Raw genomic sequence first — 5,675 nt, forward strand, 5'->3', positions numbered from 1 at the left:
CCTTTCCCCATTGCTTGTTTTTGTCAGGTATTTTGATGATCATATGGTTATAGGTATGCAGTTTTATTTCTGAGGCTTCTATTTTGTTCCATTGGTTTATATGTCTGTTTTTGTACCACTACCATGCTGTTTAGGTTACTGTATCTTTGTAGAATAGTTTGAAGTCAAGTAGAGTGATGCCTCCAGCTTTGTTCTTTTTGCTTAGGATTGTCTTGGATATTCAGGCTCCTTTTTGGCTCCATATGAATTTTAAAATAGTTTCTTCTAATTCTGAGAAGATTGTCAATGATAGTTTAATGGGTATGGCATTGAATCTATGAATTACTTTGGGCAGTATGGCATAAGGATAGAACATTTTTCCATTTGTTTGTGTCTTCTTTGATTTCCTTGAGCAATGGTTGGTAGTTCTTAAAAAGGTATTTCACTGCTCTTATTAGCTGTATTCCTAGGTATTTTATTTGTCTTGTAACAATTGTGAATTGCATTTCATACCTAATTTGGCTCTCTGCTTGCCTGTTGTTGGTGTATTGCAATGGTAGTGATTTTTGCACATTGATTTCTGTATCCTGAAACTTTGCTTAAGTTGTTTATTACCTTAAGAAAATTTTGGGCTGAGACAATGGAATTTTGTTGATATAGGACCATCTGCAAATTTGATAATTTGACATTCAAAGGGTATTCTCCCTATTTGAATACCCTTTATTTCTTTCTCTTGTCTGATTGCCTTGGCCAAAACTTCCAATAGTATTTTGAATAGAAGTGCTGAGAGAGGCATCCTTGTCCTATGATAGTTTTCAAGGGAATGCTTCCAGCTTTTGCTCTTGCAGTATGATATTTGATGTGAGTTTGTTATATATGGTTCTTATTATTTTGATGTATGATCCTTTAAAACTAGTTTATTGAGAGTTTTTAAGATAAAGGGATGCTGAATTTTGTCAAAGGCCCTTTCTGCATCTATTGAGATCATCATGCAGTTTTTATATTTAGCTCTGTTTGTGATGAATTATATGTATTTATTTTAATATGTTAAGCCAACCTTGCATCCCAGAGATGAAACCAACTTGAATGTGGTGGATAAGCGTTTTGATGTGCTGCTGGATTTGGTTTGCCAGTATCTTATTGAAGAAATTGGCATCAATGTTAGTTAGAAATATTAGCCTTAAGTCTTTCTTTTTGGTGTATCTCTGTAAGGTTTTGGTATCAGGATGATGCTGGCCTCATAAAATTAGTTAGAGAGGTGTTGCTTCTTTTCAACTTTTTAGAATGGTTTCAGTAGAAAAGGTACCAACTTTTCTTTGTACTCTGGTGGAATTCAGCTGTAAATCCACCTGGTCCTGGGCCTTTTTGTTTGGTAGACTGCTTATGACAGCCTCAATTTCAGAACTCATTATTGGTCTATTCAGGGTTTCAATTTCTTTCTGGTTCAGTTTTGGGAAGGTGTATATGTTCAGGAATGTATCCATTTCTTCTAGATTTTCTAGTTTATGTGCATACAGGTATTTATAGTATTCTTTGATGGTTGTTTGCTTTACTGTGGATTCATTGGTGATATCCCCCTTATTTCTGATTGTGTTTACTTGATTCTTCTTCCTTTTCTTCTCTATTAGTTCTAGGTAGTGGGCTATTTTTCTTTTCTTCTTCTTCTTATTTATTTTTTTTTTCAAAAAAACAAGTCTTGGATTTATTGATTTTTTGAAGGGTTTTTCATGTCTTTATCTTTCAGCTCCACTCTGATGTTGGTTATTGTTTATCTTCTGCCTGCCAGCTTTGGGTTTGTTTGCTCTTGGTTCTCTAGTACTTTTAGTTGTGATGTAAGGTTGTTAATATGAGATCTTTCTAGCTTTTTCCTTTTTTTTTTTTTTTTGAAACACAGTCTTGCTGTCACCCAGGCTCGAGTGTAATGGCATGGTCTCAGCTCACTGCAACCTCTGCCTCCCAGGTTCAAGCGATTTTCCTGCCTCAGCCTCCTGAGAAGCTGAGATTACAGGCATGCCTGGCTAATTTTTGTATTTTTAGTAGATATGGGGTTTCACCATGTTGGCCAGGTTGGTCTCGAACTCCTGAACTTGTGATCCACCTGCCTTGGCCTTCCAAAATGCTGGAATTACAGGAGTGAGCCACTACACTCAACTTTTTCTAGCTTTTTGATGTGGGCATTTAGTGCTATAAATTTCCCTCAACACTGCTTTAGCTGCATCCCAGATATTCTGGTACATTGTCTCTTTGTTCTCATTAGTTTCAAAGAACTTCTTGATTTATGCCTTAATTTTATTATTTATCCATGAGTCATTCAGGAACAAGTTGTTCAATATCCATGTAGTTTTGTGGTTCTGAGGGAATTTCCTAGTCTTGAGTTCTAATTTGATTGTGCTGTGATCTGAAAGCTGTTATAATTTCAGTTCTTCTGCATTTGCTGAAGAGTGTTGTACTTCAGATTATGTGATCAATTTTAGAGTAAGTGTATATGGCAATGAAAAGATAAGTACATTCTCTTGTTTGGAGGATGAAGTGTTTTGTATGTATCTATCAGGTCTGCTTGATCCAGAGCTAAGTTCAGGTCCTGAATATCTTTGTTAATTTTCTGTCTTGATGATCCATCAAACATTGTCTGTATGCTGTCAAAGTCTCCCACTATTACTATGTGAGACTCTACATCTCTTTGTAGGTCTCTCAAAACTTGCTTTATAAATCTAGGTGTTCCTTTATTAGGTGCATATATATGTAGGGATAGTTAGCTCTTCTTGTTGAATTGACTCCTTTACCATTATATGGTTCCCTTTTTTGTCTTTTCTGATTTTGTTGGTGTAAAGTTTGTTTTGTCAGAAACTAGGTTTGTAACCCGATTTTTTCTGTTTTTCATATGTTTGGTAAATTATACTCAATTCCTTTATTTTGAGTCTATGTGTATCTCTGCATGAGATGTGTCTCTTGAAAACAGCATACCAACAGGTTTTGACTCTGTCCAGTTTGCCAGTCTGTGTCTTTTAATGGGGGCATTTAGCCTATGTATACTTAAAGTTAATATTGCTATATGTTAAGTTTCATCCTGTCATCATAATGTGAGCTGGTTATTTTGTAGACTTGTTTATGTGGTTGTCTCATACTGTTACTGATCTGTGTACTTTAGTATATTTTTGTAGTTGCTGTTAACAATTTTTCCTTTCTGTATTTAGTGCTTCCTTCAGGAGTTCTTGCAAAGCAGGTGTGTTGTGACTTATTTCCCCAGCATTTGTTTGTCTGAAAAGAATCTTATTTCTCCTTTGCTTATGAAACTTACTTTGGCTGGGTATGAAATTCTGTGTTGGAAATTCTTTAGAAATGTTATATATTGGCCCCTAGTTGCTTCTGGCTCTGGCTTAAAAGGTTTACACTGAGAGGTCTGCTGTTATGCTGATGGGTTTCTCTTTGTAAGCAATCCAGCCTTTCTCTTTGGCTGCCCTTAACAGTTTTTCTTTCATTTCGACCTTGGAGAATCTGATGATTATGTGACTTGGGGTTAATCTTCTTGTGAAGTATCTTACTGTGGCTCTGTAGATTTCCTGAATTTGAATGTTGGCCTGTCTTGCTAGGTTGGGGGTGTTCTCCTGGATCATATCCTGAAGTATGTTTTCCAACTTGGTTCTGTTCTTATTTCTTTCAGGTGTGCCAATCAGTTGTAGGTTCAGTCTTTTTACATATTCCCATATTTCTCCAAGGTTTTGTTCATTCCCTTTTATTCTTTTCTCTCTATTCTTGTCTGCCTGTCTTCTTTCAGGAAGAAAGTCTTCAAGCTCTGAGATTCTTTTCTCCACTTCATCTATTCTGCTATTGAAACTTGTTATTGCACTGTGCATTTCCCATGTTGTGTTTCTCAGCTCCATTAGGTCAGGTATGTTTCTCTCTAAACTGGCTATTCTGGTAAAAATATAGACTACTTCACAAATTTATGTGTCATCCTTGTACAGTGGCCATGCTAGTTTTCTCTGTATCATTCCAAATTTAGCATAAGTGCTGCCAAAAGCAAGCACAGCAGTATATTTTTAAAATCTCAAACGGTTTGTATTTATATCCCATTTATTTACTGACTCCAGAATTATGAAACTATTTTAAAAAGGGTTAGCAAGTTTCCCATATCTAGTTTATTAGCCAATTTAAAAAAGCCAAAACACAAACAAAAATGAAACAAAATAATATGAAATATATACAGTATAATAATGAAAAGTGTTAACATTAGGATTTACTATAGCTGTCATTTATATATTAATTTATAATATAGCAATTTTAAATTATAATTACTTATATTATTCCTTTTATAAGTGCTTCCTTCTAGTAATATTTAACATACTGATTGATGCATTTTAACATTTTTGTTGAGGTTCAATTGACATACAACAATCAGTGCATATTCAATTTGTTGAACTGATATGCATATAAGCCACTCAAATAAACACTGCAATAAAGTTGATAAGCATACCCATAGCCCTAAGAGTATATGCTTTTGTAATTCATATATAGTTCTCCCACCTCTCCTTTCTACAACTATCAGTATCCTTTCCATCATTAGAGATTAGTTTTTTCTTTTTTTTTTTTAAGCATTTTATGTAAGTGGAATTTCATGTTATGTACTCTCTTTTGTCCAGTTTATTTTACTCACTTGTTTTTGTTTCCAGATTTATTCACATTTTGGTGTTCATCAATACTTTAAAAATTTCTGAATAGTATTCTGTTTTATGATATATAATTTGTTTATTCATCTACCTGTGGAAGGATATTTGGAATGTTTCCAATTTGGTACTTTAGAAATAAAGTGTAAAAATTTGTGTACAAATCTCTGTGTGAACATAAATATCTAGGAATGAAATATCTAGGCTATATGGAAGTTTAAGTAAGAAAGAATTTTTTAAAACTATATTATAGAGGAGGTGGCTGGCAAGATGGTTGAATAGGAACAGCTCTGGTTTGCAGCTCCCAGCGAGATTAACACATAAGGTGGGTGATTTCTACATTTCCAGCTGAGGTATCTGGCTTATCTCATTGGGACTGGTTAGACAGTGGGTACAGCCCATGGAGGCAAGCTGAAGCAGGGTGGAACATCACCTCACCCAGGAAGTACAAAGGGTTGAGGAACTCCCTTCCCTAGCCAAGGGAAGCTGTGAGGGGCTGTGACGTGAGGAACAGTATACTCCAGGCAAGATACTATGCTTTTCCCACAGTCTTTGCATCCCGTAAACCAGAAGATTCCATCAAGTGCCTATACCACCACTAGGGCCCTGGGTTTCAAGCACAAAACTAGGCAGCCGTTTGGGCAGATACTGAGCTAGATGCAGGAGGTTTTTTTTTTTTTTTTTTTCGGTATCCCGGTGGCATCTGGAACACCAGCAAGACAGAACTGTTTACTCCCCAGGAGCCAAGTGGTCTAGCTCAGCAAGCCAAGATCCACTGGCTTGAAATTCTCCCTGTCAACACAGCAATCTGAAGTCAACTTGGGACACTCGAGCTTGGTGTGTGCTGGGGGGTCTGCCATTACTGAGGTTTCAGTAGAAGTTTTCCCCACACAGTGTAAACACAGACACTAGGATCTTCAAACTGGGTGAAGCCCACTGCAGCTTGACAAAGCCTCTGCAGCCAGACTGTCTCTGTAGATTCCTCCTCTCTGGGCAGGGCATCTCTGAAAGAAAGGCAGTAGCCCCAGCCAG

At 36.4% G+C, this 5,675-nt stretch overlaps 1 non-coding gene across 1 annotated transcript; it reads right to left on the minus strand.

The window, feature by feature from the left end:
* Positions 1–3,899: 3,899 nt before the first annotated feature.
* On the minus strand, positions 3,900–4,007 carry LOC119472721. Its single transcript, XR_005201899.1, has one exon. It is a non-coding gene; the product is annotated as a U6 spliceosomal RNA (small nuclear RNA).
* Between the last annotated feature and the right edge of the window lie 1,668 nt (positions 4,008–5,675).

The sequence above is a fragment of the Cebus imitator genome, unplaced genomic scaffold (assembly GCF_001604975.1).
Source record: "Cebus imitator isolate Cc_AM_T3 unplaced genomic scaffold, Cebus_imitator-1.0 Scaffold114, whole genome shotgun sequence".
Classification (NCBI taxonomy): Eukaryota; Metazoa; Chordata; class Mammalia; order Primates; family Cebidae; genus Cebus; species Cebus imitator.